Here is a 21282-nt window from a genome sequence, read left to right on the forward strand (position 1 = left end):
GGGGTAGAATAATAGGGCGACTGGAGGCTGGTCAAACACAGCAGGTCGTAGCACGGGCCCTCTGTGTGCCACAAATTGTGATCTCAAGATTCCAGCAGACAGGAAACGTGCACCAAACCTCTTTTCGTCTCATATTTCCCAAAGTTGTACTCGAGTATTCTAGTGCAGGTCTCTTATGTATTTCTTTGTGACTGTCAATGTAATTAAATTGTTAATGTGTTCCGTTGCTTTACCATACGTACATCTCTTGTTGTAGTATCTATGTTAGCAGTTGTAACACACACACACACACACACACACACACACACACACACACACACACACACACAGTTTCTCGAGTGTCGTTTACAGTTATGTACTGTTTGTATTCAACTATGTTACCACTGGTGTCAAAGACGACGTTTTTTCTCGATTTGTATCAGTCTTCATGTGTAATAGCTCGATCGTTTATCTTATACTCTCCTTAGTACTGACGGCTATTGTCTGGTAGTTGTCCTATAGGCTCAAAATCTGTTTACGACATAAATTAATACTTCATAACATTGTTTGTTTTTTACAATGATAAAAATTACGACTGTTCTGGGTAGAAGAAGATTAGGAAAACAACCGTCTCATTTCTTACCTGCTGAAGACTGGTCGTTAAGTGTGGCAACAACTGTCTTCTCTCGTTTAATCCACTTATGAATGCATTGATGTATGTGTCTATACTCTAGAATAACACGACCATGCATTATTACGATGATAAATCGGAGTTTTCCTGTGACACTAATTATTGTATAGTCAGTACACATTCTTACGAGAAAGTATTTGTTTTTGAACAGCAACTGTATTACAGAAATGTAAAACAGCATTATAATTTCGTCACCAACAGAAAATGAACATTTTACATGTATTTTTGAAGCTTGACCAGTACTATCTGTGATCTATCTTTCTGTGAAAAATAAATACGTAGATGATGTTACACCAAAATTTTCTGGAACTTATTAAAGTGACTGAAATTGTTCATATAAAAACGGAGTGCTAAAATAATATTTACACATCTATCAACATCTGTAGGGCATTGTAGCCTCCATAGACAATGTGGCTAAATTACGCAAGTACAGTGCCTTTCGACCTAAAGGTAGATGATTCGAATATCGGCGGTAGGAGAAATAAAATAATAATAATAATAATAATAATAATAATAATAATAATAATCTGGCCAGCAAGGGTAGATGCATTGGAGGCGCGCGGTTTCTGATCACCAGATACGTCGGCACTACCTTGGATTAATATTCGAACTGGTCCGGAGTATCCATTGCTGTGAGGCATACGACACATTGAGTAGAGTAAACTTTGGCTAAGTTCCAGCACAAGACATAGTTTCTTTCCTTCTGTCTCACTGGCTCCTCAACTAACCCCCTACTGTTAAAATACCTGATACTGAAACCTAATAACATGAATGTATTTATTTTTTCCGAGCTATGTGGTCACGAGGAAATTTTAAAATCAAATAGTTTTACGCACTCCCTTTCCAAGTGTTGTACAAATTGTACTCTCTCTGTGTAAGCAATGCAATAACTTTCCAAGTAAGTTTATTTTGAAATGAAAAAGAGAGTCTATCACATTAAATGGAAGACTTCCTGCAGAAGCCTCCATACCTGGACGCCGCCATACTTACGTTGTTGTCTAAGCTGATAAGCACTGAGCAATGCTCATTCGGCTTCTTGAAGAGCACCACTTGGTAGTACGGAGTGCTAAAATAATATTTACACATCTATCAACATCTGTAGGGCATTGTAGCCTCCATAGACAATGTGGCTAAATTACGCAAGTACAGTGCCTTTCGACCTAAAGGTAGATGATTCGAATATCGGCGGTAGGAGAAATAAAATAATAATATTTATTTCTAAATACTGCTCTCTGTTTTAAGTTGATAACAAAGGTAAGGATGTAGCCATGTAAAAAAAGAGATTGTCCGTCTGTTTAGATGAAATATAAGTAAACGTTGGTACAACTACATAACACAGATTTCTTGTCTATGACATTGTATAAGTACGTTCTCAAAAGTCAGTTAATAAAGGATGATGAAATACCGACTAACAACTCATTTCTATTTCAGAGTATCATTTTTATTTTACTGTAACCTTGCTGAATGCTTAGTCAAGTCAAATTCGGAAATTTTGAGACGATTCGAGTTTGAAAGTTGTCACAACTGAGTTCGTTGGCAACATTCAGGTAAAGTAATGCTGCATTCTCATATCACATCATAGGGTTATCAAATATGCTTTTTCTGTAGTGTTTGTTGTTAGCTTACGGCTGTGATACTAAAATGACTGAAAAAGGGTGTCGAATCAGAATTACTCCTTTCTGTATTATTCCACAATAGTTAACAATGATTTCACACAATGGAAGACGTTGTATCTGTGGAAAAATACATAGTACATATAGTGGTTCGGAATCCACGCTAAATCCTTGCAGCAATGAAAGGTGTACAGATTACACTTAACTGGATTGAATGTACAAATGGAACTAATTATTAATTTATTATTTCCCAATAACATAGGGACTTAAGTAAGCATACTTCAAACGTCTCCAGCATCTAATAGCACACATTGTTTCGATTCCCAGTTGACAGTTTTATAAACAGAATGTAAAGAATTCCATTTACACATGAATGCGTGTCACTAACGTGTTCGTAATCATAGTGCCTGAGAATGTGTGTGCTGCATACATTACTAAAAACTGGCACAACATGACTAAGTATTTTCGCGTGTAGAACTATCAGATGCACTTTTTATCTTTTTCATGATGATAATCGAGAATGATTGTTGTCCTGCTATATAAAATAATTAAGTTTATAGCACGATGTGAATAATCTACTGTAGATGTGAGCGTTAGTATTTGAATGTTAATTCACTGTCAAACCACAGGAATAATGCTGACTGTCCAAACTGCTTGTAATTTTTTAAATTTTGTTTACAATTTTTTGATATCCTATTTCCACCGTATCATCTTCATTTGAATTAATGGTTGAAGCTGTGTACTTCACATACAGACAGGACTTATACAATACTTCAGAAAACGAAAAATATTGCCGAGTTAACTATCAATGACCTTATAATAGACGCATACACTGAATTTTGTACTATATTTCTCATCAGTCGAATCATGCAAAGCCGACAGAGAGACATTATTGTTTTTTCCTAATCAAATAGAGGGATTGACAAAAATTTGGAGACACCAGAAACACGAGACGTTACCTTGTCTAATACGGTGCAGGAAACCCGTTGTCATTCAAAACAGCTTCCTGCCATCTTGGAATGTATGATTTACAAGGGAATCTCATACCGTTTTTCCTGAAAAATAGCGTTAAGTTCAGATAACGATGATGGCAGTGAAAAGAGATTACGCACACACCTCTCCAAAGTAGAGCACAGAGGCTTAATGATATTGAGATCTGGTGAATGTGATGCTCACCGAACCAATCCTGGATGATGTGAGCTCTGTAAACAGGCACTCTGTCGTCTTCGAACTTCATTGGCGAATAAACATTGTACCAGGGAACAGAGCTCATGAGCGAAAATAGTCACATATCCCTTGACAGTAATCCGACCTTTCAAGGTAAGCATTACTGAGCGAGGTGGCGCAGTGGTTAGTATACTATACTCGTATCCGGGAGTCCGCTTCTCCTGATCTAGTGGCTAGCGTTGCTGCCTCTGGATCACGGGGTCCCGGGTTCGATTCACGGCCGGGTTGGGGATTTCCTCTGCCAGGGGACAAGGTGTGTGTGTTGTCCTCATCATTTCATCATAATCATAATCATCATCATCATCATCATCATCATCATCATCATTCGTGACAGTGGCTAGACTGGGCTGTGTGAAAACTGGGTCTTTGTGAGGGCGCTGATGACGGCGCAGCTGAGCGCTCCACAAACCGATCATCATCATCAACACATTCGGGAGGACGACGGTTCAAACCCGCCTCTGGTCATCCTGATTTAGATTTTCCGTGGTTCTCCTAGATCACTTCAGGCAAATGCCAGAATGCTTCCTCTGAAAGATCACGCCCGACTTCCTTCCCATCCTTCCGTAATCCGATGGTACCGATGGCCTCACTGTTTGATCCCCTCCTCAGAATCAACCAACCAACCAGACAGGCAGGCAGGCAGTACCACGAGTGGTAGCTGACTAAATCATCAACGAATCCCTGCCTGTATCATTCTTGGGACATAAACGCGGTCAGAAGTTGGAAACTGTGTGTGTCAACAGTCATCCGACCAAATGACTTTCTTACATTGCTCCATAAAGCAGGTTTTATAGCATCGGTAGCAACTTTTCCAGTTAGGGGAATGTGCGTCACCGATGAGTGGTCTAACAATCCCAGCTCGCCCTGCAAAACCCGTGCTCTAGGAGCTCCCTTCGTGTTGTGTTACTGGTCACAGGGCTCGCGAGTGCCACATGCGGTTGTACAGTGACTCTTACAGCCGTCGTCCTTTTAATTTTCGTCACAATCCTCTTCAATGACCGTTAATCGCAAACACTCAACATACACTTTCGTGCGCATTGTGATTTAGCGGATGATGTTGCTCCGCTTTCACTGTATGCGAAATAAATATTCGATACAGCGCCCGTGAAAAACCAAACACTTCGAATACCTTGTTTTTGAAGCACCCACTATAGTACCACCAACAATTCGGTCAAGTTCGAATTCACTTAGCTCCGACATACTGCACTCACAACAACACAGAACGCTGCCCTCACCATGACTGACACTTGCAACGTAATGAGGACATTTCACTGGTGCCTTTCGTGGTCAAATACAACAACGGAACCAACAGGCTTGGCTACATCTACATTCATGTTCAAGTACACATTCCTCTACGTGTTTCCACATTTTTGTCCAACTCCTGTATATATTCCACCCGAAATTAAATAAGTTGACAATGAGAAATGTCTATTCACAAACGTCACATCAAATGGTATACTCTTATCTTACCAACTTTGTTTTGTAACGTAAATATGTGTTGAAACTGAAAAGGAAGTGTCTGTGTGGCAAATATTAGAGCAATCAAACGCAGTTCTTAACAAGGGGCTGTACAGTTTCTGATTACGTCTGTTACATCATCGTCTTAGAAAGAGGAAGAATGTTTCCGTGTAGAATGGGATACCAAAAATAATGGCTTATGATTATACATCGTATCATATTTACAGTTCATGTGGATCTTCAAAACACAAAAAAAAACAAAAAAAAACAAAGAAATGGACAGACTTCATACAGCTGAACTGAGGATGTTGCGAGGAATCAAGAAGGGTAAAAAATGATTACACTGAGTCCAAAAAGATATTTATTAACAATGCGGTTACATGTCACGTTTACTGGCTTAGAAACAGTTTATTCGGCTTGGATAGTACATGGAAGACGTTACTATTTTTGGAAACTGCGTTTAGTGTGCACATTAATGCATAATTACTACAGGAGTATTCATGAAAATGGGTTTAAGGACGAAGGTGATGAGCCGTAGCATATAAATACATCTGGTGGCTGAAAATCGACATGAAATGCATTATATAACGAGCTCGTGTTATAAAGCAAAACTTATTTAACAAGCTACCACTGACATTATTTCATCATAGTAATTAACGTGGATGATTTCACGCGTACCATCAAAACAGCTGTTCATACATTCATCTCCAATCCTTCATTATGAAATCGCTGCAACATGCTGTAACAATAGTCCTGAATATGCTACTGACTTTCATTATATAAAAACCTGTTTTGAATCGTACGTAGTACGGATCATCAGTACTTTGCTTACGTAACAAAATTCCAGAGCATACCTACCAAGCCATATACATACCTTATTCCAGACTGGTGCCGCTTAAATACTTTCACAGTTATGTTGCAGGAGCTGTTGTTCCACATGAAGTCAATAAACGTTCAGTAATCAACAGTTACTGAAATACAGCTAGAAATGGTTACTACACTGGCTCGTTCTCGAGATTCGTATCATGAACGAGCCGTCTAATTCTGGGGACATGACCGAAATGGAATTTGAAACAAAGAAGTTTATACAGTCATACCATTTATTTCGAATTGTTTTCTATACGTGGAGCTTACACTTTTTGTGAAAACTAGGTTGTTGAATAACAACAAAAGATAACGTTGATCACTATGCGATAAAAATAAAGGCTTTTTTATGTAACATGAATCTCACAGGTGAACTGTTTCTCCGCTAGGATTCCTGAAGGCTTTGATGTTACTGATGCTCAGAGATGGTTTTCACACTGTAAAAGGATGCCTTTTTCATCAACGTCTCTAAAACATCATTCTTCAAACCGCCGATGAAGCGTGTTGTTTTAGAGATGTTGCTGAAAATGTCATGTATTTATGTTAATCCGCAACTGGCAACTTCATGCAAATGATTGCCTAACGTACTCAAAGCGACCAAGTTTTCCACGAATAATGGCAGCAACTTCAGACAAACGGGCAACTAGCTATTCTGGAGTGTCCCTCGATGACACCAGAAGATTCATTGAAAGAGTCCTCAGCAAATGTAGTCCATCAAAAAAGGAAGTAGTTTACAAAACATTCGTTCGATCAGTACTTGAACATTGGATGTCAGTAAGAGAATCTTACCAAGTAGGACTGATAATGAAAATAGAGAGGATCCAAAGAAGAGTAGCACGTTTCGTTACATTTTCATTTAGTTAGTACGAAAGCGTTACGGGGCCGCACAGCCATATCCAGTGGCAGAAGCTCCAGAAGAGGCGTTTTGCATCACGGAATAGCCCACCGTTACCTTTATGAGAGCTTTCTCCTTCGTGTATCTCGCAAAAAGGCCATAAAGATTAAATCAGAGAGATTCGAGTCCACACGGCGGCTTACCAGCAATCGTTGTTGGCGCGAAGCACACGCTACTGGGACAAGAAAAGGGGGAAGTGATAGTGGTACACAAAGTACCCTCGGCCACACACCGAAAAATGGCTTGCGGAATACAGATGTAGATGCAGACGTTTCGCACACCAAACGCTTCATGCATTCTGGTAAACGGACGAGAGCAACATCTCAAAAACAACATTCAACACACGTCAGTTTGAAAAGCGCCTGAACTTCACTAACCATATCCCACATGGATCATTTGCAGACAAATCGTTCATATTGAAAGTTTTGCCACAAATAAAATTGTTTCCTTTTATTTCTTGCAAACTAAAGTTTTCAAGAATGGTTCAAATGGCTCTGAGCACTATGGGACTTAACTTCTGAGGTCATCAGTCCCCTAGAACTTAGAACTACTTAAATCTAACTAACCTAAGGACAGCACACACATCCATGCCCGAGGCAGGATTCTAACCTGCGACCGTAGCAGCAGCGCGGTTCCGGACTGAATCGCCTAGAACTGCTCGGCCACAGCGGCCGGCTAAAGTTTTCCATACGTAGTTTTTTTTATACTCAATACGTATAAGGCAACTTTTCAAACCCAAGATCCTAAATTAGTGGACCGGTCGTGTCGGTACCGTTACCTAGCCACCACGTTCTCCAGGTCCAACACACTTAGCTTACTGCTTGCAGGGTTGGATACACCGAGGAGTTAACAGAGGAAAGGGATTCGCAAGGTGGAACCACTCGGTTTATCACGAACAACTGTCACCATGAAGGAAAGTGGAGATGCATCAAAATTAAAAGTCCTAACTCCACGCATGGAATTTGAATATGGTTACAGTATGAGAATTGAGTGTGAACTATTGAAAATTTGTTACGAACAATTTTAGATTTACTACCTGACGAATGAACAATAACAATTTTGCAAAATATACTAAATTCAGTCGAAGGAGAGCGACGTATTTAGAACTTCCTTTGATTTCAGACACAATCATATTCTTTCTCCACACAGTCCTACAAAGGTCACCTTCGAATGTTACTGGTTATAGTCGGGATTTGGTGAAGAAGACTTTCGTTATACTTAACGACAGAAATGTGAATAAATATGCCTGTTTATGTTCGTCATACAACATATTCTCAGTCCTGTTGGTGCGCCAAATTAGAATAAAAACTTAAGATTTTTATTGTAAATTTGGTGCTGCAAGAAATCGATAATAATGACGAAAATCTGTCGGGTTTCCTGAGGCAAAAGGTCTCAACTGTGCCACTTTTCGAAACGTCGCAGAAACTCTACACTGCGAACCAGCCACATGTGCGAGAGAGGTTCATCATTAGCAAGCGTGGGGGAGGTCTACGTTTACATAGACCGAGAACATTTTATACAATGATGCCGTCGCATGGAAATGTCTTGTGTTTATTTTTACTTCCACGAAGGTTCCTTGAACTGTCAATGGCTGATTCCATGCTCCAGCCTCGCATGACTGAGCTATCGACTGCGCGGAAGACATGTATTCACGTCGCCCTGCAGAATGTGAATCACAATAGTCTCCACACCACAAAAGACTAAATTTGTTTGCTTGCGACACTTCCATTTTCGTTGTCATTTGGGACGATATTTTTGGGGCAACTCCGTTTAATACAGTATTTATATCGCAGGAACACATATTCTGTTTTGAGATTTTTGCCTGGTAACAAGGACAAATTTAAAAGCGGCAGCAGTATACGTTCTGTGAAGACAAGAGCTAGAAAAGAACCTCTAAGTTGTGAGCACATGGTGAACTAATGTTCAAAAGATGTGTGCAACACACTCCAACGAGCAATAGCTCCCCTCAGAGGCTGTTTGTGACAAATGGCCCAGAAATGCTACTATTCGACTGAAGAGCACATGAAGGATAATCTGAGAAGACCTGTACATATTTAACGTACCTCCACAATATCATGTAACCAGAGTAAATCATTGATCCTTCTGAAAGAGACGTTTTGAAAGACGCCAAAATCTAGGTTAAAGGGTTTCCAATAACTGTCGCAAGCGATTTGGCTATGTTTTTTTACCTTTTCCTACGCGAAGGGCACATTACAGTTGACACTTCCAACCATGTTCAAGATTTTAAAGCTTGGAATCAAAACTTGTAATTCAAAAAAAACTTGTAATTTAAAAAAAGTCGTCAATTATGTATCCAAAATTGTAAAGCATTTTGTATCTTTTGACGAGTCTCTAGTACATCTAGTCAAAGACTTGAAATTTTGTGCTGTCACGCAATAAACTTCTGTTCTACTCATAAACAAGCTGCGTGTTATAGTTCTACGTTACTAAAATATATTGAAAAGTACGAAACCTGTTAACAGAACGTCTTATCAGGTGCCTGATCCAACCATACGGACTTTTTTTCGTAGTTTCAGGAACTAATTCTAGGTATGATCTGGGATGATATTTACTCAAAGATCATGACATTACTTCTCCCCTTTTACTTGTTTGTTATAAATATTTGCGAACTGAAGAACATTGTTATGGTAAGTTCACCACCACCACCACCACCACCACCACCACCACCACCACCACCACTACAAACAACAACAACAACAACATAATTAATACTGAACCAAATTAGACTCACTACAATGAAATGATTGTAGAGTTGATGGCCGGCCGGTGTGGCCGAGCGGTTCTAGGCGCTACAGTCTGGAACCGCGTGACCGCTACGGTCGCAGGTTTGAATCCTGCCTCGGGCATGGATGTATGTGATGTCCTTAGCTTAGTTAGGTTTAAGTAATTTTAAGTTCTAGAGGACTGATGACTTCAGAAGTTAAGTCCCATAGTGCTCAGAGCCATTTTTAGAGTTGATGGTTACGACGACGATGAAGACGCAATTATATAAAATCATAGGCGGAAATATTATGAAAATGAATGTTCGAGTCGCACTCGAATACCCTAATGGTTAACGCAAATGTTCGCGAAATGCACGAAATCCGAGTTTGAGTCCCGGTCTGACAAATTTTAACAATCACGACATTTATAAAATGATTATTACAGTTTTCATATTTGAATTTCGTAGTTCAGTACTTTTTCTTTTCGCGGCCGGCTCGTACAGCGTAAGACGCAATGCGTCAACTTGCAAGACTTGGCGATGGGCCAGACCTGGATCAAATACGCGAGGTGGCTTAACGACCGTGGGCTGGTAAAGCGACCAGACTGGTTTTTAGGCGGTTTCCCACACTCTTTTAGCCAAATGCTGGGCTGGTCTCCAAACTCCGCCTCAACAGAATACGACACAATAACAGTTAAGAAACAAAATCTGGAAAAGTGGGTCCTGTACTAGACGCGACCAACACTACGAAGAGGAAGAACACGAATAATATTTTTTTTTCGTTCCGTAATTTCTGGATGTTTTACGATATATTGAAAGACCTTGAGTCATTGACACGGAAGTCAAAACGGAGAAATCATTAAGATGTCTGTGAGACATTATATTCCAATCAACTTTGATGGAAACACATAGGGAGAGGGGGGGAGTTTACGGCCGCTCAACGGCGAGGTTATCAGTGGCTGCCGCAGTAGTAAGACACTGGATTGGTATTCGCGTCAAATCTCCGAACGATTATCTAGGTTTTGATTTTCGTCTCATGACAACTGCATTATCGGTACGATGGACCGCAATCTACCTTCCTCTTTTTTCAAACCCACAAACCTCAGGATTCCATTACCTCAGCTGTAACCTAAGCATACCGCCAATCTTAGAGCTTTAGGGGCCACACACTGGGGCAATACCGCATGCAACCGGCCGTCAAGTTTCGACCCCAATACACGCGAGCGATCTACAAGCAACTGCAGCATTATTTCACAAATGCTAACGTGTTGTAAAGATTTGCTATAGTAAGTGAACTGCTACACTAAGCAGCAGTGGCAAATGATCTCCGTAAGTCGACTAATACATGAAAACTAAATTTATAAAAGTGACAAAGAGGAACGAGAAATAAAATCCTGCAGAGGGTACAAATATTTGGGAACAAAATCTACCCTCTGAAACATGTGTCAAGGGTATTATTTCCAGAACAGTAATGGGGAAGAGAGCTACAAGAGCTATGCAAGGGATGATATGAAGTAGTAACATTCGGCAGAACACTTAAGAAAAGAATATTTCACGTTTAGCAGTATGGTAGGAAACATAGTTCTATATCGAGTTGAGATGTGCCTCGAGCAAGAAAAGTCAAGGAGAAAATTAGAATAGTGGAAATGGACGATACGAGAAATTGTCTGCAGGTGACGAGGCAAGATAAGACACGAAATGAGAACGTATGATGGCGAACGGAGATAACTAGCTCCATAACAAAAACGTTTGAGAATAGAGCGCTTCTGTGACACACGCAAAAGTGAAGATTGCCTGACCATAGGTGACGAAGAATGATTTTAAACTGGTAGTCACCCGGAAATGTGGAGGATGGCTAGCGCTAAGGTGGGAAAACACGTACCGGAAACAATGGAGGACAGTTATCTAAGATCCGATGACTGAAGCTAACTAAAGAGGACTCTGGAGATCGAAAATGGGTAACTCCTAGATGGAAACGCCGAAGATGAAGATAAGACTAGATGGGAAGGAGAATTCTGATTTACGCAACTTGTTTTGGAACGCTATTCTTGAGTGCTGTAGGGTACGTTGCAGAAGAAATTATACTTGCACGAAAAATTATACTGAATACATTAAACTGATCCGAAGTATGTTGCGCTGATCTTTTCAACCTGTATTTCGTAAATTTTAAAATCCTCAGTTGGGAAAAAAAATTTTACCTACAGCATAGAGATCAATGAAGATAAATATGTCAATCTCCTACTATACGCAGATGGTTAAATAATATACAAGAAAATGAAAATAATCTTGGAAGAGCCGTGTATCATCTTAATTTGTTGCCTTCTAAATATTACATGAAAATCTCCACTAATAAAACAGGAGTTATGAGAGTCAATGGAAAATCCCTTACAAGATCTAAAACTGTAATAAGTTACGTAATACTGGAACAGATAACCCACTTTCGGTATGCCGGCTGTGACATAGGACGAAATTTCGACCAAGAAATTTATAACAAGGTCCTAAACTGTAACGAAATCAGTGCATCAGTTATAAATACGCTACAAACGCAATCCGTGAAAGAGAGACAGAAGAAGATTTTCAAAGTCAGGCAGTACCTACTATGCTCTATGGATCTGTAACATGGTTTCTCACGCAAAAGGAAATGAGCCGGATCCAGGCTACGGAAATGACATTTCTGCGTAGTTTAAAGGATATAATAAAGAATATAGCTTCAGAAATAAAGACACTAGGAATGAATTAAATGTTGATTCAGAGCACAAGAAAATAGATTCCTAAATAGAAACAATTGGTGGGAACATGTGGATAGAATGCCTGGAAACAGACGTGCAAAACAAATTCTTGACTGTAGTCAATATGGACCCTAAAAAAGGAATAGAAAAAATACTTTTTTGGGTAGATTCAATGACAAAGGTGCCGAGCGTAGTAACTCTTTTAACAGTTTTCTTTTTAAGGGTGCCATCCACTACGCCAGATTCATATTCGTTATTAACTACTATCGTTTTGAGTAAATTAATTTCTTCACTGACTTTTTATTTCGAGAGTGGAATCTATGAATAGCAGAGTGAAAGAAAGCGTTTTTTATGAGATTGTGGGTGCATGGAAGACGCAGGTACGATCTGATCAGTCTATGTTTCTTTACTAAAAACATTGAATGAGATTTAATTTTCTTGTGCTGTAAACGTCAAATCAAGAAATTTTACTTGGCGGTCCACGTTTTCGAATTTGATGGCGAAAGATTTTTTTTTCTTGAAATTCATTAAAGAGATTGAAAATACGGTTAATGCTATCAGCAGGTCCCTTGTGGATGACTTAGGGCCCACCTACTACCAGATTCAACACCTTCTTCGTAATAAATACAACTGTAATGTTGCTTTTTCTCCCTATAACAATTTGAAACAAAACTTCATTCATAATTTATAATCGACTAGTTCCCCTTTGGAAAATTCTGGCGTGTATAAGAAATTCATCGACACCTGCTCTTCTTACTACATAGAACAAACAGGACGTGCCTTTTCAACCATCTTTTAAGAAAAAATAGCACTAGCACCCAAAATTCGTCTTTTGTCGACCGCCTTCTGATTACAGGTCACGTGCCTAAAGCTGTTCATCATATCAACATTTTGCACTCCGAGAAGAAAGGGCTTAGATTAGATATTCTCGAAGAATTAGAAATTTTTAAACATCTTTCTCGAAATGATAGTGTCATTCTCAATTAGCAGCTACAATTACGTAATAAAAACTTCTTCAACGGTATAAAGCTGTACTTGATATTTGATTATAGGTTTCCTCGTGCAATTACCGAAATGTTTTTTTCAGCCTAAGTCAACTCAGAATTTTCGTTTATTAAATGGTTATATTGGCTGCGTTTATTAAATGGTTTATATTGGCTGCGTTTCATGTTATATCTTTTTCTACAGGCTGTGTCATTCAGCCCTCTTTGTATCTTCTATAATGGTGTTTTCATCCTTTAAACTATACTTCTAAGCTCTGAGTAGACAAAATGTCACCTTATCTGGTGCTGTCAGACAAAATATTACCTTTTACGTCATGTACTGCATACTGTTCATCGTAATGTTCGTCTGTCTTTATTTGAATGTTAAGTAGCCAGTCTGTACTTGCAGCTACTAGATGACACTCTTGGATTAATGTTGACCTGCCCGCAGTTGTTAACGCCGGCCCCTCAGTTTGTTACTAGTTGTGGCTTTAAATGTGTGAACAATCCATAGTGGCTCGCCTTCCATGTACTACTTTTTAAATTTTTGTGACTAAAGCCTTATCGCTTGATATTTGTCTTATACGTGACATGTAAGTACTGTTTCTTTCTTGTACTGTTAGTCAGTATTTACACATCTTTTCAAAAAAAATTTCCATAATTTTGTACGTATGTTTTAGGCCAATTTTAATATTTAATTTCTGATAAGGCACTCGCAGAAGTGTCGAAGCCTGGTCAAAAGACTTTAATTTTGTGACCGAGGGCTGTAATTGCTTTAATTAGTAAACGGTCGCTGACTACGCAGCCTTGTTTAAAACTTTAATAATTGGCCTGAATGTTTCAGAAATGGCTGAAAATTGCCAGGTGGCGACCACTATGTTGTAGCATTGCATGAATTTCTACTTTCACAGCACAAGCCTTCAAAATACTGGAACTTCCTAGAAGATTAAATATGTTTGTCTGACCGAGATTCGAACCCGAGACCTTTGCTTTTCGCTAGCAAGTGCTCTCCCGACAGAGTACTTGTCCGGGAAAAACAACGGTCTCGAGTTCGAGTCTCGGTCTGACAAACAATTTTACTCTGCCAGGAAGTTTTACGTCGGAGCACACTCCGCTGCAGAATGAAAATTTCACTCCGCCTGCAAGGTCGCCTCTCAGACTGGTATATCTTCCCCTACGATTAATACACTACTGGCCATTAAAATTGCTACACCAAGACGAAATGCATATGATAAACGGGTATTCATTAGACAAATATATTATACTAGAACTCACATGTGATTACATTTTCACGCAAGTTGGGTGCATAGATCCTGAGAAATCGTTACCCACAACAACCACCACTGCCCGTAATTACGGCCTTGATACGCCTGGGCACTGAGTCAAACAGAACTTAGATGGCGTGTACAGGTAAAGCTGCCTATGCAGCTTCAACACGACACCACAGTTCACCAAAAGTAGTGACTGCTGTATTGTGACGACCCAGTTGCTTGGCCACCATTGACCAGACGTTTTCAATTGGTGAGAGATCAGGAGAATGTGCTGGCCAGGGCAGCAGTCGAACATTTTCTGTATCCAGAAAGGCCCGTACGGGATCTGCAACATGCGGTCGTACATTATCCTGCTGAAATGTAGGGTTTCGCAGGGATCAAATGAAGGGTAGAGCCACGGGTCGTAACACATCTGAAATGTAAAGTCCACTGTTCAAAGCGCCGTCAATGCGAACAAGAGGTGACCGAGACGTGGAACGTATGGCACCCCATACCATCACGCCGGGTGACACGCCAATATGGCGATGACGAATACACGCTTCCAATGTGCTTTCACCGCGATGTCGCCAAACACGGATGCGACCACCATGATGCTGTAAACACAACCTGGATTCATCCGAAAAAATGACGTTTTGCCATTCGTGCACCCAGGTTCGTCGTTGAGTACATCATTACAGGCGCTCGTGCTTGTGATCCAGCGTCAAGGGCAACCGCAACCGTGGTTCCCGAGCTGACAGTCCATGCTGCTGCAAACGTTGTCCAACTGTTCGTACGGATGGTTGTTGTCTTGAAAACGTCCCCATCTGTTGACTCACGGATCGACACGTGGCTGCTCGATCCGTTACAGCCATGCAGATAAGATGCCTGCCATCTCGACAGCTAGTGATACGAGGCCGTTGGGATCCAGCACGGCGTTCCGTATTAGCCTCCTGAACCTACCGATTCCATATTCTGATAAAAGTCATTGGATCTCGACCGACGCGAGCAGCAATGTCGCGATACGATAAACCACAATCGCGATAGGCTCCAGTCCGACCTTTTCCCAAGTTCGAAACGTGATGGTACGCATTTCTCCTCCTTGCACGAGGCATCACAACAACGTTTCACTTGGCAACGCCGGTCAACTGATGTTTGTGTATGACAAATCGGTTGGAAACTTTCTTCGTGTCAGCATGTTGTAGGTGTCGCCACCGGCGCTAACCTTGTGTGAATGCTCTGAAAAGCAGCATCTTCTTCCTGACGGTTAAATTTCGGGTCTGTAGCACGTCATCTTTGTGGTGTAGCAATTTTAATGACCAGTAGTGTAACTGGACGAGCGGGTCGCAGATAGGCACCCATACTGACCATACGTAGCCTACTGATCGCATGCGATTTATCAGATTGCTTGAGAACTGCGAGTGATCAGCGATCGAACGCTGCTATCTGTGATTTGGCCACACACGCAGGATCTACGGACAGACCGCTCGACCTGTCAGCGTGTTTCTGCGATCTGTCGGTCGTGCGTGTATAGCTGGGGAGGGGGGCGGGGTAGCTCTAAGAAAGTGTCCGGCGCGCGCATGACGGACTGCGGCCGTTCCAGGGCCGCCAACTGCACGCACGGCGCGCCACGATTGATGGCAGCGCCACTCCCAGACGCGGAGCGCGAATAATTGAATTAATTTCGGAGATACTGGATCCCGCGCCGGAAGGACTCGACCCTTCCCCGGCGCGGTACAATGCCGCCGACGGGAGCGCCGAAAAGGGTTAGGAAGGTACGGCAGGGCAGAGCGCGTATTCAAATAGCGGCCGTTTGCATAGGTTTCATTATGCGGTATTGTGCGTCCAGGTAGCTCGGCTGCGAACCCGCGCCTGCCGTCGTACGTCGAGCAGTTAATTTTTTAAAAGCCCGGGGTGCGCGCTTTAGGGTTGCCCTCGCACTTGGCAAAAGGAGATCACCCGGGCCGCCTCGCCGCTGCCGACCCAGAGTAGTTTACAAGCCGGCTCTGCTCTGTCTGCTCGTTCGCCTGTTTGAGCAATCTTGACGCGCACTCGACTCTTCGGTGCTGCCCGGTCGCAAAAAAGCCGCGGCCCGTGGGGTGTGGGGTAGCGTCGCCGACCTCCGCTCAAATATTGACAGGCACGAGCAGTCCGGGATCCGGTACAAGCGCGTGAGTACTTCACTCGAAAGAGCACAATGATGCAGACACCGGGTCATGCTGCTGAATGCGCTACTTGCTGCATTGTAGAGCATTGTGACAAGTCGCGAAGCGCAGCCAGACGCGAAAATATCACAAACCTTCAACTAGCCCATTAAAAAATAAAGTTAAATAATAAATTTTCTATTAAGTATTTTGAAACATCACAGTCGTGATGTCAGCAGTTTAGTTGTATGTGTGTTCTCTAGCGGTTTGTTATAACAGCCACCCTCACAGTAGAAAAACAGTATACAGTAGAATGTATACGCCGTGTGGCTACGGTCTCCCGTAGGGTAGATCGTTCGTCTGGTGCAAGTCTTTCGAGCTGAGGCAACTTCAGCGTCGATGGGGATGAAATGATGATGATAAGGGCGACACAACACCCAGTCCCTGAGCGGAGAAAATCTCCGACCCAGTCTGGAGTCGAACCCGGGCCGTTAGGTGTGACATTCCGTCGCGCTGCAGAGGGCGGACAGTATACAGTATACCAGATTCAATTACAACGACCATCCTCGCAGGAGAAAAGCAGTATACCGCTTTTTTTCTACTGTGAATATGGTTGTTATTACTGAAACAAGTATATAATAAACATACAACTCGAAAGCTGACGGCGCAGATATGCTTTTTTTTCGAAATTTTTTGTTAATTTGCAGCCCATGTCCACAATCGTGGTACAAACTAAAAAACCAGCCTACAATAAGGTCAAGCGTAGCATAACGCTAGAGTAGCAAAAGAAATAATTAATTATTTAAATAAAAAAGGATTTTAAAATAACACTTTTTAAATCAGACTACAGCGTAAAAAATAATTTCGCTCAGCACCAAACAGATTTCTAACCCCCACACAGATATGGCTGGAAATTTGTGCTTGTGAACTTTTAATAGTTATGACAAAACTTGAACAAAAAAAGTATGGCACATACAATACGTAACAGAGACATCAATACCTCACCTATTTATTACCTGTTGCTTGCGCCTCACCTTTTACCTTGTCAATCCTACAACTATTTTCATACACATTAAAAATCGACAAGTGTAAAATTTTCAGAGCTCTCTGTATAGTGTTATGAATCTGTACGGGCCTACAAGAAATTATTTTATACCTTTTAGTGAATTTAAAAACGTGATACATTAAGAAGTTATTTTCATTTAAATAATCATTTTCTGATTTTTAGTCTTGTGTGCGAACTTTCGTGTTGTATTTTAATCATTTTGACGAAATTATATATTTCATTTAAATTATTATGGCATACTTTCCTCAACGACGCCTACGCCGCATACATTGCAAGCATCTCCTCTTTACCTCCCTCTTTGCTTCGCCGTGACCGTGTGCTCACTTACCGCCTGGAACGCCGGATACTTCCCTCACAACACTCCAGTCCTGAAGGATACCGAAGCTATCAGGTATTATCAATCTTTATCACTCCCACCTCCACCCTTACCGAACACACTGACACAAAAGCGAGATTAATATTGATCCTATGGACACGAAAGCATTGTCACTTCTGAGCAATGTTTAAAATTTCACGTTTTTAGCTCATCGAGTAGTTTATTTAAAATCAACTGCTAAGTTTTACTGAACAGACAGACATGACTCACAAGAACGTATTAAAATGACGCAGCACGTTAATAAAGTGGAGTTAGCACAAGGTAATGCGTTATTGGCAGCAGTGGAAACTGCCAGCCCAATGCAGATGACTTCTTTGGCTGTCTGTCTGTCTTGACACGGCTGTAATATGTCTGCTGCTGCCACAAGGAGTTACCATGCGATGACTATCAATGTGCTGTGCAGTTTCGTTCTGTCTCCTCTAATGGTATACCGCATTACTGTTGAGCAGACATTTCGTTGTTTACGACGACTACAGTTATAACCTATCAAAAAATTAATTACTTTAGTTCTTCGGTGTGATAACTAAATCTTTATGATCACCCTGCGTACTGTATCATTTAAAACGTCATCTTAATTAAATATCTTCAACATTTCGCACTCGTGGCTGCCGCATCGCGATCGCGAAGTGGGGCCGAATCAGCTCCAGATAAAGTTTTACAGCCTGACGATAATTTATGTATTTGTAGTTTTAGCTTGACGATGTCCACCATGGGAAGACGGTAGTTACTGTTACTCTGAAGAAGGCTGGGTAAATTCTAGGCAAACAGTGTAACTGAGGATGTTAATTATTAAAACTAAAATTAATCATATTAATTAACTCTCTCCGACGCGACGCTGAAAATCCGCAGAGTTTGAATATGTAACCCAGAACACCACTTTATCTCAGAATATGGTGTAGGCAGCCGATGGCGGTATCTTGTTTGAAGCGGTAAACAATTTCTAACAGCTTACACACTGACTTTCATAAACCGATGAGGTATTGTCAAGGAGACGACGTCATCGTTATTTATAGCGTATGGTAGTGACAGCTTGTAAAACAGCATAAATCAGATTCTTCATCTACATCTATACTTCGCCATTCAATATGAAATTCATCGCTACAGTTGTGCAGTCTTGTGTTCGCTGCTCCTACAGGAGCGATACGTTGTGGGTCGTACTCCTAGAGTCTTCAATGCTGATTCCTGCAAATTCTTAAATGTGCTGTCGTACAACTGTTGGCGTCTGTCTTCCAGAATCAGTTTGCGATTATACGAGCTTAAAATATTATTAGGAAGTAGCAAGAATTTCTTTTCAAAATAATAGTGTTTGATGCTGCCTGCCACGATATTTACTCACGTAATTTACTTTACGCGTTTAATGCCTATTTCTTTATTTTTCTGTTTTTAATACAAATGAGTACTAAAAACAGAAAAACAGGTAATCAAGAGTAAGTTTCTTCGCATCGGCACCTTCAGAGTTCCTGAAGTAATTACAACGGTGCAGAAGGTATCACATAGTAAGCGACGCATTTAATCTGCGTAACTGGAAGGTCCTATGTAACGTCTTTCAGGAGCAACAGAAGTTGGATATTCGAATTATTGACCAAATTTAAAATTTTTAAACGCTGTCACAATCTTCCCATTAAGAGGTATAATCTTAAGTTAAGGGCTTAACACAGTAGAACAAGTGTTACAGTTAGAAACTGTGAATATGTCATGAGGAAGTGTAACTCGTGGCGCGCAAATTACGCAGACTATTTTCATTCACAACATTAGAATGAGAGCACATAGCAGCTTCCAACAAACTTGATACATACTGTCAAACGTTTAAGAAACGTTGACACCTCCCAAAAAATGATGGGCGCATGAGGACAATGGTTGGGCGCTGTAAATATGGTAAAAATGCGGATGGACTAATGAGTCGTGGTTCACAACGCGATGGAAGGTAGGTGGGAGTTTAAGTACGTTGAAAAGCGCATTAGGTGGGACACGGTGCCGAAAATAGGGCACAGCTCATATGAGTAGCAGATGTACTCATTGATCGAGGTTTTATGTGTAACAATATGGGGTCCATGATATGCCCTCGAACGGGCGCAGCTGTGTTATAAAGTGATTTTGCGCTGTTCCATTCTTGTTTCACAAGTGCAAACCCACACCTACTTCTTCATTATTGCTTCAAGTAACACAGCGATAAATTGTGTTGTCATACGTCCAAGTGAGTAGCAGTAAAATACAACAAAAAGCGAGCTAGACTAGAGAAAAATTACAATCCGTGTAAAAAATGACCCAGATTACGAAATAGCAACATAATCCCACACTGAGACATTTGCCTATGGGATTAGTTCAAATGGCTCCAAGCACTATAGGACTTAACATCTGAGGTCATCAGTTCCCTAGAAGTTAGAACTACTTAAACCTAACTAACTTAAGGACATCACACACATCCATGCCCGAGGCATGATTCAAACCTGCGACCGTAGCAGTCGTGCGGTTCCGAATTGAAGCGCCTAGAATCGCTCGGTCACCGCGGTGGCCAAATAATTAGTGATCGAATAAGCAGCTGCCTGGGATCTCATGCAACTGCACTGCTTAATGCTTCGAGTGAGGTCAGTAATGTCTCTATGTCACATGTCCTTAGCAACAGAGTGTCACAGTGAATTTTTTAATTATTGTTTAATAAAACACTGGTTTAACTTATATTATGTACCTTTATTTTCTCGTTGTATAAATAAACTAAGGTTAAACTGCCATTTTGATCATACATGTCCGCCCCGATAGCTGAGTGGTCAACGCTGCGGTCTGTCACGCCAAGGGACACGGGATCAATTCGCGGCTGGGACGGAGATTTTCTCCGGTTGGGGACTGGGTGTTGTGTTGTCCTCATTATCATTTCGTCATCATCAGTGGAAGGCAACGGGAAACCACCACTGGAATCACTTCCCTCGAAGCTCATGCGGTAGACCTCTCTGAGGAGACTTCCCCCACGACAAGACCTGCCGTAAGGCAGAACACAAAGTTACATATCCCGCTCGAGGGATATAGGGCCCATGATCCGTCTATTGTATCATCTGTTTGTCTGCCTACAGTATTACAAACACGTCTAGCAATTTCAGTAACACAACGCTCTTAAACTAAATTCGAATGGTTTGAGTAAAACAATGATATGAGCGCTATTGTGTATTAGTAAGATAATAACAGAGTGCAGTTTGCGTACAAAAGAGGTTGTTTACAATATGTTTGCACTGTAATGCTGTTCATATCTGTGGGGTCGAAGTCAGTTACAACGCGGCAAACCGAGCGTATACGAAT

The 21282-nt window shown here is 41.1% G+C and overlaps 1 protein-coding gene across 1 annotated transcript in view; it reads right to left on the minus strand.

The window, feature by feature from the left end:
- Positions 1 to 21282, minus strand: part of LOC126354769 (UPF0489 protein C5orf22 homolog) — a 1899147-nt gene that overhangs the window by 381543 nt on the left and 1496322 nt on the right. The gene's annotated exons all lie outside the window — the stretch shown is intronic.

This window comes from Schistocerca gregaria, chromosome 3 (assembly GCF_023897955.1).
Source record: "Schistocerca gregaria isolate iqSchGreg1 chromosome 3, iqSchGreg1.2, whole genome shotgun sequence".
In the NCBI taxonomy this organism is placed as follows: Eukaryota; Metazoa; Arthropoda; class Insecta; order Orthoptera; family Acrididae; genus Schistocerca; species Schistocerca gregaria.